This window comes from Anolis sagrei, chromosome Y (genome assembly GCF_037176765.1).
Source record: "Anolis sagrei isolate rAnoSag1 chromosome Y, rAnoSag1.mat, whole genome shotgun sequence".
In the NCBI taxonomy this organism is placed as follows: domain Eukaryota; kingdom Metazoa; phylum Chordata; class Lepidosauria; order Squamata; family Dactyloidae; genus Anolis; species Anolis sagrei.
Window position 1 is genome coordinate 10,620,492 of NC_090035.1, and position 13,284 is coordinate 10,633,775.

Here is a 13,284-nt window from a genome sequence, read left to right on the forward strand (position 1 = left end):
TGCCTGCCATTCACTTACAAAGTTTTGTTGTATTTCTGCAACATAGCTAATGGATTTGTAAACTTAAGAGACATAAACCATGATGTTGGATCATTATTGATCTTTTTTTTATGTCAGGAGCAACTTGCGGAACTGCAAGTTGCTTCTAGTGTTAGAGAATTGGCCGTCTGCAAGGATGTTGTCCAAGGGATGACTGGATGTTGTGATATTTTACCATCATTGTGAAAGGCTTCTCTCATGTCCCTGGTGAGAAGCTAGAGCTGACAGAGGGAGCTCAATCCACTCTCCCTGGATTCAAACCACTGACCTATCAGTCAGCAGTTCTGCTGACACAACGGTTTACCCATTGCACCACTGAGGGCTCCTGTGCTGGTACAGCTGTACCAGAAGCTCCCACTTTATTTGCTTTGTATCAAGTGTTTGCTTGCAGCCCAAGGCTTGGGATTCTGCAGAAGGATGGCTTCCTGTTAAAGTTTGCAGGCCCCCTGTCCATCATCATTAAGTTTGGTTCCGCCCCCTGTAATTGAGAAGGAAAGGGAGCCATTTTCAGTTAGTCAGCAAGGAAAGTCAATGTACAGGACATGTACAGACTTTCTCCTGTACAAAGGCTTCAACCCTTAAGACTTCCTGGGGGAGAACAGTCTTAAGAGCAAAAGGATTCCCAAAGATTCCCAGGGAAACAGCCCTAAAGCTCTGTGGAATTTCAGAGGGAAAAACAGCCTTAAAGACCAAAGAACTCCAGCTGAAGTGACTATAGGCCTACTGGTAGGTCCACTCGGTGCTTTGAGACGCAGTTCAACCCGGTAGTGGAGCCCACATCAGTTAGGTTTAGGATCACAGTTAACCTGGGAGAAGTTTTGGAAAGGGATTTTCCTTTAGAGTAAAAGTGACAATTAGAAGCCAGCAGTTGCACAAAAGCCTGGAAGCATTTGTTTAACCTTTTGAAGACAAAAGAAGTTTCTGTTGATTGTTCACCAATAAAGACTTTGTTATATTTCACAAGCCCTCCAAAGACTGTTTATGGTGAAAATCCTTACGAATTTCTCTTCGGGTCCCCTGGCTTCCCGCTGGGCTAAAGTTGCACGTCCTGTTTTAAAAGCAATTCGTTTCAAGCCCAGCGCGCGACAGAACAGCTCCCAATGATACAGGATTATTGGTCATGATCCTGTATCACCTTCTTAGCTACATAACCATAACAGCTAAGTGTTGTCACCCAGCTTGGTTCTTCAACTCCCATTTACCAAGGAGCAACCAATGCAAGTGATGAGGGTTTGTTCTCCTGTTGATTGGAAAGCAGCTCACTGCCCTTTTCTCTCTGTTTCATGATTGATCACCAGCGTGGTTGCCAAAATTAAGTCCCTTTTCACAATTCCTCATCACAATGGAGATCTTTTGCAGAAAAATATGGAAATATCAGCCAACTGCTTCACAATGGACAGGGCAATAGAATCCTGTTGATTGCAGCAGCTGCTGCAGCATAAATGGAAATTGAAGAATATTCACAATGTCATTGTTTTTCTTTAAAACCGTGAATATGTTGTGATTGTGAATATGAACCAATTACAAATGTGTAACTCGTAAGTGCCCAGGTGAATTGTGTCTCCCCTCCTGCTCTTCATCGTCATCGTCCTCCTTCATTCCACAGTCTACCAGGACGGATGATTATGATTCCTTCTCATATTTTTCTCTGTCTTATAATTTGATCCGTCTCTTTTCTACATCTTTTCTCCCTCTTTCATCCTTCTCCTCTATATCTGCCTTTCTCTTCATTCTCCTCCAGGCTCCCGTTTCTTCCACTCCTTTCGCATTAATAACCACAGCCGTGCCTTCCCTATCTTCCTTGGCAGAATTCCTGCAATAATTCAAGATATTTTTTTTAATCAAGTGTAATTCTCCCTCCACTTTCCTTGCAGGACGAACTTCTTTCTTTTTGACTGCTCTGATTACAAAGCACCATTCTGAGCTTCCTCATAAGTCATCCTACAGTGTAGTAAAAAAAAAAAAAAGCAAATTGAATTTTATTATGGCTCTACCGATGTGTGGAAATGTGGCTGTACTATAATGCAGTGGAGTAAGTTAAGGATGTAAAGGTTGTTTAGATAATTTGGGACCAGTGTTTTGGTTGCCACAGTGACCAATGTGATGCTTTTAGGGACTTCTGCCACAAAAGTTTATCTCCATCATCTTCCATTTAGAGCAGTGGTTCTCAACCTTCCTAATGCCATGACCCCTTAATACAGTTCCCCATGTTGTGGTGACCCCCAACCATAATATTATTTCCATTGCTACTTCATAACTGTAATTTTGCTACCGTTATCAATCATAACACAAATATCTGATAGGCAGGATGTATTTACATTCACTGGACCAAATTTGGCACCAATACCCAACACACCCAAACTTAATACTGGTAGAGTTTGTGGGGAGGGATTGATTTTGTCATTTGAGAGTTGTAGTTGCTGGGATTTATAGTTCACCTACAACCAAAGAGTATTCTGAACTCCACAAATGATGGAATTGAATCAGACTTGGCACACAGAACTCCCATGATCAATAGAAAATACTGGAAGGGTTTGGTGTTCATTGACCTTGAGTTTTGGAGTTGTAGTTCACCTACATCCAGAGAGCACTGTGGATTCCAACAATGATGGATCTGGACCAAACTTGGCACGGATACTCAATATGCCCAAATGTGAACACTTGTGGAGTTTGGGGAAAATAGACCATGACATTTGGGAGTTGTAGTTGCTGGGATTTATAGTTCACCTACAATCAAAGAGCATTCTGAACCCCACCAACAATAGAGTTGGACAGAGAGCAATGTGCACCCAACTGATGGATCTGGACCAAACTTGCCACAAATATCCAATATGACCAACTTTGAATACAGAATACTAGGACGCAGAACAATGTCTTCAAACTACAAGAGTGGAGATTCCATCTGAACATGAGGAAGAACTTCCTGACTGTGAGAGCCGTTCAGCAGTGGAACTCTCTGCCCCGGAGTGTGGTGGAGGCTCCTTCTTTGGAGGCTGGATGGCCATCTGTTGGGGGTGCTTTGAATGTGATTATCCTTCTTCCTGGCAGAATGGGTTTGAACTGGATGGCCCATGGGGGTCTCTTCCAACTCTATTATTCTATGTTTCTATAGACTTTATGAAGAGAGGCAGTTGGATGGTGAACTCTTTCATCCTTCAGAATAAAATCCTAGCAACAGAATCACAGGCCAGGTTTTGGCATGGATCAAAAGGTAAAGGGTAGCACAATGAGACCACCGGTTCTGAGCACAGAAATAGCTATACATTAATTAGTACAGCCAAGTCTATTTCTGTGCTACAGAACAATAGCGCTACTGTCTTGGTTTGGCATCATCTGACATCCCTGGTTCTCTTGTTTCTTGCTTTTTTGGCTTGCCCTTTGTACTTGTGTCGTCAGCATCTCCATGACTGGCATTGGACCCCCTTGAGACTGTAGACGCAGACTCCTTTAACCTTTCTTCTGCCTTTACAGAACCTCTGGGCACAAGCCTGGACTTTGTTTCTTTTTGCCAAGTATGAGCAAACTTCAACTCCCACAATTCCTAACAGCCTCAGGCCCTTTCCTCCCCCCCCCCCCCCCCCCTCAGCCTCTTAAGTGGCTGAGGGGGCCTGGCCTGAATCAATAGGAACATAGTGTCTAGATCTAGGGAGGTAATGATACCCCTCTATTCCACCTTGGTTAAACTACACCTGGAATATTGTGTCCAATTCTGGGCATCACAATTCAAGAGAGATGTTGACAAGCTGGAATGTGTCCAGAGGAGGGTGACTCAAATGATCAAGGGTCTGGAGAACAAGCCCTATGAGGAGCGGCTTAAGGAGCTGGGCATGTTTAGCCTGAAGAAGAGAAGGCTGAGAGGAGATATGACAGCCATGTATAAATATGTGAGAAGAAGTCACAGGGAGGAGGGAGTGAACTTGTTTTCTGCTTCCCTGGAGGGCGCAAGCTTGTTCTCTGCTTCCCTGGGATCTAGGACATGGAACAATGGGTTCTGCCCTGGAGTGTGGTGGAGGCTCCTTCTTTGGAAGCTTTTAAACAGAGGCTGGATGGCCATCTGTCAGGGGTTCTTTGAATGTAATATTCCTGCTTCTTGGCAGGGGGTTGGACTGGATGGCCCATGAGGTCTCTTCCAACTCTTTGATTCTATGATTCTAGGGTACCTTTGGAGGTTTTTAAGCAGAGGCTAGATGGCCTTTTGTCAGGAGGGCTTGGATTGTGTCTTTCTGCATGGCACCCTTTTACCTTCCCACCCAGGTGGTACCTATTGATCTACCTATTGATGGAAAGGAGATTCCATCTGAACATTAGGAAGAACTTCCTGACTGTGAGAGCCGTTCAGCAGTGGAACTCTCTGCCCCGGAGTGTGGTGGAGGCTCCTTCTTTGGAAGCTTTTAATCAGAGGCTGGATGGCCATCTGTCAGGGGTGCTTTGAATGCAATATTCCTGCTTCTTGGCAGGGGGTTGGACTGGATGGCCCATGAGATCTCTTCCAACTCTATGATTCTATGATTCTATGATTCTAACCCATGGGCTATCCAGTCCAACCCCTTTCTGCCATGCAGGAAAAGCACAATCAAAGCATTCCCAACATATGACCATCCAACCTTTGTTTAAAAGTCTCCAAATAAGGAACCTCCACCAACTCCGACCGATGCAGAGAGTTCCACTGCTGAAGAGCTCTACTTAATCATGGGAGTTGAAGTCCAAAACAATTGGAGGGAGAGCCGAAGTTTGCCCAAGCCTGATATGGTCCAAACGCTCCTAGAGAGCATTTGGGGCAAAAAAGAAAATTTGCATAGGACACATCAAAACCCTCCAAAGTCCACTAGCCTCTGATACTTCTGGCGTGATGGCCATGGCACACAGTATTCTCTGTTTCATTGAATTAGCAAGCAGTTTACGAAAGGCTTAACCAGATCAGATGAGGAACCCATCTCTCACGCTGCAGACATAATGTGCGCAAAGACCCTCAGATGTAGGAAGAGAGCGCAGACGTCGATGGAAATGGGGGAAGGCACTCCTTGGGCACTTTGGGACTGGGTTTTTAGGAGGCAGCCCAGCATTTAAAGTAATCAAGGATGATTCAAATGACAGGTTTGTGTGGTGTTTGCTAATTTACTTGAGATTCATTTCGAGGAACAGCTGGCTCCATCCCAGCAGGAACGGCGCTCGCACACGCCCACCTGCTGCCAGGCAGACGGGCGACGGGTACAGCTGTAGTTAAAGTTCAATAGGCTGGATATTCCTGCCCACCGAAGAAACCCTTTACAACTTCTCCGAATGGCCCATCTGCAAGTTGACCCATCTTGCAAGTGGACTCAACAGCATCTCATGGTGCGGCTGGACCGTTTCACTCATTTCCCAACATTGTCCCCTGTTTTTGCCCAAATTGAAGCTGATTTTAGGAAGATTCACAAGTCACAATAGGCTATTGTCCAATGAAACAACACCATGAGGGAATTCCATTGAGTCCTCTGAGTTTCCTGAGGTCTCTATGATGCATATTTATTTATTTATTTTTAAATAATTTTTATTACTTATCATCTCAGTACTAAAAACATAAGAATACCATGCAAGTGGGGGAACAATTGGTCAAAGGAAAGTAGGAATTTTTAAGAGGTATAGGAAAAAATGGAAAAAAAAGAGAAAGATAAAATATAATAATAGTAATAATAATAATAATAATAATAATAATAATACTCAGTTCTTGTGGGTTTTTTCGGGCTATATGGCCATGTTCTAGAGGCATTTCTCCTCCTATATGGCCATGTTCTAGAGGAGAAATGCCTCTAGAACATGGCCATATAGCCCGAAAAAACCCACAAGAACTGAGTGATTCCAGCCATGAAAGCCTTCGACAACAACAACAACAACAACAATAATAATAATAATAATAAATGGTGACTTCCAATCTTCTTCCTTTGGTTAATACTTTCATAACTGTCTTTCTGCATACCGCTGCAAAGCTCTTATTATAAGTATTTGATGCACATTTATTGTCTAGGTCAGGGGTCCTCAAACTATGGCCTGAGGGCCAGATACGGCCCTCCAAGATCATTTGCCCGGCACTCGCTCAGGGTCAACCTAAGTCTGAAATGACTTGAAAGCACACAACAACAACAATAACAACAACAATCCTATCTCATCAGTCAAAAGCAGGTCCACACTTCCCATTGAAATACTAATCTATATATATATAAATGCTCAGTGCATAATGAGTACCTTAAAAACAAAAGAACCAATGAATGAAATCACACCAAATTTGGCAACAAAATGTCTCACAACACAAGGAGTGACCATTACTCAAATAATTATTATTTTGTCATTTGGGAGTTGTAGTTGCTGGGATTTATAGTTCACCTATAATCAAAGAACATTGTGAACTCCACCAATGACGGCATTGAACCAAACTTGGCACACAGGACTCCCATGACCAACAGAAAATGCTGGAAGGGTTTGGTGGGCATTGACCTTGAGTTTGGGAGTTGTAGTTCACCTACATCCATAGAGCACTGTGGACTCAAACAATGATGGATCTGGACCAAACTTGTCACAAATACTCAATACGTCCAAATATGAACACAGATGGAGTTTGGGGAAAATAGATCTTGACATTTTGAGTTGTAGCTACTGGGATTTATAGTTCACCTACAATCAAAGAGCATTCTGAACCCCACCAACGAGAGAATTGGGGCAAACTTCCTACACAGAACCCACAGAACCAACAGAAAATACGTATGGCCATCGAGTCCAATTCCCTTCACCAGGGCAAGAAAACATAATCAAAGCCCTCCTGATAAAGAGCCATCCAGTGATAGATAGATAGATAGATAGATAGATATGATTCACACAGAGAGAGATATAGTATCATAGATTTGTAAGGGACTTCTAAAGAAGGACAATGATATGGTGTATGTTCCACAGTAGGCAAACCAGACAATCTCCACATCAACACTGACAAAGAAACAGCAAGAAATACTTTTAACCCACAAGCATCAAGATATTACATATAATAGAAACCAACACTTTCTTGTTACTTTATTTTCCAGCTCACGAGACTGGGCCACAGCAACACATGGCAGGGGATGGCTAGTAAATTTAGATTTGTTAAAATGGTACTTCATTTTAATTATTGTATTGCTTTTAAGTGTTTTTGCACTACAAATAAGATATGTGCAGTGTGCATAGGAATTTATTCATGCTTTTTTCAAATTATAATCCAGCCCTCCAACAGTTTGAGGGACTGTGACCTGGCCCTCTGTTTAAAAAGTTTGTCAACCCCTGGTCTAGGTCACTTGGAACCAAACCAAAGTGGTTCTAGATGCAGTCTGATGCCCCAAGAAGCCATTGTACTGAATTAAGTTCAGCATTTTCAGTGCACCCACTGGAGCATTGCAGCACATCCAAATACCTGGGCGTTATCCTGAACTGTGCTCTGAACTACAAGAAGTACTGCTTGAATATCAAGCAAAAAGTGGGCGCTAGAAATAATATCATACGAAAGCTGACTGGCACAACCTGGGGATCACAACCAGACACAGTGAAGACATCTGGCCTTGTGCTTTGCTACTCTGCTGCTGAGTATGCATGCCCAGTGTGGAACATATCTCACCACCTTAAAACAGTGAATGTGGCTCTTAATGAGACATGCCACATTATCAGAGGATGTCTATGCCCTACACCACTGGAAAAATTATACTGCTTAGCCGATATTGCACCACCTGACATCCATTGGAAAGTAGCAACCTGTAATGAAAAGACCAAGGCAGTGACATCTCCGGCCCATCCCCTGTTCGGATTTCAACCAGCATGCCAATGCCTTAAATCAAAAAATAGTTTTCTAAGATCTACAGAAATACTCGAAGGAACACCTCAGCAAACAAGAGTCCAAAAGTGGCAGGTAAAACCTGGAATCTCAACCCATGACTGATACTGAATGAGAAACTCCCCTACTGGGTACACAGAAGACTGGATGACTTGGAAGGCATTGAACAGACTGCGCTCTGGCACCACAAGATGAAGAGCCAACCTTAAGAAATGGGGCCACGAAATGGAGTCCACGACATGCGAGTGTGGAGAACTGCAAACCACAGTCCACTGACAACAATGCAGCCTGAGCCCTGCCACATGCACAATGGAGGACCTTCTTATAGTAACACCAGAGGCACTCCAAGTGACCAGCTACTGGTCAAAGGACATTTAGTATAATGCCAAGTATTTAAACTTTATGTTTTTTAAAAATACATTACAATTGTACTCTCGGTTCCCTTCTGATATGATAAATAAATAAACGGTTTATTTTATAATCTGTACAAAATAAGAAAATGTGCAATGGCAAGTTGACCCATAAGGTCTTTGTCCTCCTTGCAAGTTAGAAGGTCCTTGTGTTTGAACCCCTTTGAGCTGCACTGCATCACTATGTATCACTGCCTTCTTTGCTTCAGAGCTCAGCCATGGAGGTGGAAAGAAACCATTGACCTGCCCAGTGGTGAAGTTGCTTCCAAAGGAGCTCTGTTACACCTGTCTCCTCTTCCCACTCATTTCCCAAATGCCAAGGCAACTCAAGGGGCAACCTCTGCCTGGCATCTCTCTCTTGCGTCTGACCGGAACTTCCTTTGTCGGTGTCTGACGTCCCCTTTGCCAGCTCCTTTGGCCGGCCAAGGCCTGCTTCTTCCTTCGCTGTTTGTACAGTCTGCACACACCAGTGGAGACCCATGAATAATAAGAGCAGCAATAACCTTCAGATTGTTTGTGTCTGCTCCAGTGGGCACTGCATGCGGATGCTCATTCATTTCGCCAGTGTTGTTTCGTTCTTCTTTGCTTAAGGTGGCACAGCAGAAGAACAGCGATTGGAAATACATCCCACCCACCCTGGCCTTCACTCTTAGTGGCCATCTTTTTGGCTTCTTTTCAAAATTTAGGCTCATTTTTGCACTTCACAGGCCCCAAAAGGGCACTTTGTCTCTCCCCTCCTTAGGTTGATTTTACCCTTCCAACCTACAAAGCCATCTCAACTTTCAAGCAGGTTGGAGATGACTGCCGGTCATGTTACTCTGTCTTTTCTCCATCCAATTATTTGGGGGGAAGGGAGCAGGGTATACATAAAGTAAACAAATGCATACATTGGGTTGTTGTAGGTTTGTGCTAGAGGCATTCTCTCCTGACATTTCGCCTGCATCTATGGCAAGCATCCTCAGAGGTAGTGAGGTCTGAAGCATCCATTTCCACTCAACCAACTTTGTCCAGATCTGGTGGTCAGGTGGAGCATTTGCAAGAATCTATATTATTGCAGTCCTCTAGGAATATTGTCCCCATCTCTCATGTTCCCAGTTTTTGTATGATATGGATTCCAGCACCCACTTTTTGCTTGATATTCAGGCAGTGCTTCTTGTAGGTCAGAGCACTGTCTCGGGTGACTCCCAGGTATTTGGGTGTGCTGCAATGCTCCAGTGGGATTCCTTCCCAGGTGATCCTCAGAGCTTGGGATGCTTGTCTGTTCTTAAGGTGAAAGGCACATGGCTGTGTTTTAGATGGATTAGGGATCAGCTGGCACAACCTGGGGATCACAACCAGACACAGTGAAGACATCTGCCCTTGCGCTATGCTACTCTGCTGCTGAATATGCATGCCCAGTGTGGAACACATCTCACCATGCTAAAACAGTGGATGTGGCTCTTAATGAGACATGCCGCATTATTATGGGGTGTCTGCACCCTACATCACAGGAGAAATAACACTGTTTAGCCAGTATTGCACCACCTGACATCCACCGGAAAGTAGCAGCCAATAGTGAAAGGACCAAGGCAGTGACATCTCCAGCTCATCCCCTGTTTGGGTATCAGCCAGCATATCAATGACTTAAATCAAGAAATAGTTTCGTAAGATCTACAGAGACACTTGCTGGAACACCTCAGCAAGCGAGAGTCCAAAAGTGGCAGGCTCCAATCCAGAATCTCAACCAATGGCTGATACCAAATGAGAGACCCCCTGGGCACACAGAAGACTGGGTGACTTGGAACAGACTGCGCTCTGGCACCACGAGATGCAGAGCCAACCTTAAGAAATGGGGCTACAAAGTGGAATCCACGACATGCGAGTGTGGAGAAGAGCAAACCACTGACCACCTGCTGCAATGCACCCTGAGCCCTGCCACATGCACAATGGAGGGCCTTCTTGCGGCAACACCAGAGGCACTCCAAGTGGCCAGATACTGGTCAAAGGACATTTAATCATCTACCAAGCTTGCAAACTTTGTGTTTTGTCTGTTTCTTTTGTTCTGTTAGAAATGTAATACAATGGTCTGGTTGCCCCTGACACAATAAATAAATATTCACAAAAGCATAGACCTCGTTCAATTACTCTGGTCTTGCATCTTCTAGGGTTGATCATATTACACTGGTATATAAGTTCACTCCACTGGCAGTCAATTAGTTTCTGAGCAAGGTAGACAATGATGGCTTGGTTCCAGGTTACCCATGGAATCATTTTTGTATAGACCAATGCAACATGATTTTTAGTGGAGCTCCTGGTGACACAGTGGGCTAAACCACTAAGCTGCTTAACTTGTTGACCGAAATGTTGCAGGTTTGTATCCAGAAGTGGCATGAGCTCTTGCTGTCAGCTCCAGCTTCTGCCAACGTAACAGTTCGAAAACATGGAAATGTGAGTAGATCAATAGGTACTGCTCTGGTGGGAAGGTAACGGTGCTCCATGCAATCATTACTTTGGAGGCATCTACGGACAACGCCAGCTCTTTGACTTAGAAATGAAGATGAGTACCAGCCCCCAGAGTCGGACACGACTGGACTTAATGTCAGGGGAAAATCTTTACCTTACTTTACTTTAGGTTGTTTGTGTTCCAATGGAGACTTATTTCATCTTCCTCTGAAGCGGGAAGAACGTAATTTGCCCATTAGTCCCACTATAGTCTGCATTCATCAGACCTCACCTGGAATACTGTTGAAAAGCTGGAAGATATCCAGAGGAGGGCAACAAAGGTCTGGAAACCAAGCCTTTTGAGATACAACTTAGAGAGCTGGGTAAGTTTAGCTTGGACAAGACAAGAGGGAGAGGTGACATGATGGGCACCTTTAAATATCTGAAGGAATGTCATGGAGAAGTCGGAGCAGGTTTTCTGCGGCGGCAGACACAAGAACATGCACCAATGGATTCAGAGGACAATAAAAGTTATTCTGCCTAAACATGACAAAGAACTTACTGACTGAAAGAGCTGTTCAACAATGGAATCAACGTGGTGGATTCTCCATCATTGGAGGTCTTTAAACAAAGACCATAGAATGTATTGTCGAAGGCTTTCATGGCCGGAATCACTGGGTTGTTGTAGGGTTTTTGGGCTGTATGGCCATGTTCTAGAAGCATTATCTCCTGACATTTTGCCTGCATCTGTGGCAGGCATCCTCAGAGATTGTGAGGTCATCACAACTTCTGAGGATGCCTGCCATAGATGCAGGTGAAACATCAGGAGAGAATGCTTCTAGAACCTGGCCATACAACCCGAAAAAACCTACAATAACCCAGAGACCATAGAATTATAGAGTTGGGCCATTCAGCCCAACTCAATTCTGCCAAAAAGCAGGAAAATCACATTCAAAGGACCCCTGACAGATGTCCATCCAGCCTCTGTTTCAAAGCCTCCAAAGAAGGAGCCTCCACCACACTCCAAGACAGAGAGTTCCACTGCTGAACAGCTCTCTCTTACAGTGAGGAAGTTCTTCCTAATGTTCAGGTGGAATCTTCTTTCCTGTAATGTGAAGCCATTGTTCCACATCCTAATCTCCAAGGCAGCAGTAAACAAGCTTGCTCCCTCCTCCCTATGACTTTCCCACACACATGGCCCTGAACATGTCTCCTCTTTACCTTCTCTTCTTCAGGCTAAACATGCCCAGCTCTTGAAGCCACTCCTCATAGGGCTTGTTCTCCAGACCCTTGATTATTTTAGTTGCCCTCCTCTGGACACATTCCAGCTTGTCAACTTCTCCTTTCAATTGTGGTGCCCAGAATTGGACACAGTGTGATTCCAGGTAAAGTAGTCTGACCAAGACAGAATAGAGGGGTAGCATGACTTCCCTGGATCTAGGCACTATGCTCCTATTGAGGCAGGCCAAAATCCCATTAGATTTTTATTTTATTTTTTTTTACATTGTTGGCTCATGTTGACCTTCCTGTCCATGAGGACTCCAAGATCTTTTCCACACGTCCTGCTGTCGAGCCAGGCATCATCCCCCAGTCTGTCTCTTTTCATTTCCTTTTTTCTGCCTAAATGGATTAACTTGCATTTGTCTCTGTTGAACTTCATTTGGTTAGTTTTGGCCAATCATCTCTCTAATCTGTTAGAGATTAAGCTTTTGTAGGACTACATTGGTTGCATACTCTTGCAAGGCAAAGGATCAACCTTGATGACCCTTGGGCCTCTTGCCATTGTCCAGGCAAGATATAGTAGATATAGCTATTTTTTTATTATTTTTCCTTTTTCTTTTCCTTGAAAGGTAGCTCAGTGAATCTAGTTAGCTACAAGAACCTTTCCTATCAAGAACTGATTTATTTTATCTTTAATGAACAAATTATTTTTGATCCTATGAAGTTGTGGATCTGCAATCCTGTTCCATCCTGTTGAATAGGACGCGGAACAATGGCTTCAAACTACAAGAGAGGAGATTCCATCTGAACATGAGGAAGAACTTCCTGACTGTGAGAGCCGTTCAGCAGTGGAACTCTCTGCTCCGGAGTGTTGTGGAGGCTCCTTCTTTGGAAGCTTTTAAACAGAGGCTGGATGGCCATCTGTCAGGGGTGATTTGAATGCAATATTCCTGCTTCTTGGCAGAATGGGGTTGGACTGGATGGCCCATGAGGTCTCTTCCAACTCTTTGATTCTATGATTCTATGAATGGAACCCAACCCTTATTTTATTTTTTTTATTTATTTCAGACATTTATATCTTGTCCTATCTCAACCTCCACAGAGAGTCTCAGGGCAGCTGACAACAAAAGCATAAATATACATCTTAGGTAAAAACAGTATAAAAATATTTTAAAAATCATAAAAACAGTAAAACATTAGAACAATCACCAAAATTAAATCATAGAATCATAGAATCAAAGAGTTGGAAGAGACCTCATGGGCCATCCAGTCCAACCCCCTGCCAATAAGCAGGAATATTGCATTCAAATCACCCCTGACAGATGGCCATCCAACCTCTGTTTAAAAGCTTCCAAAGAAGGAGCCTCC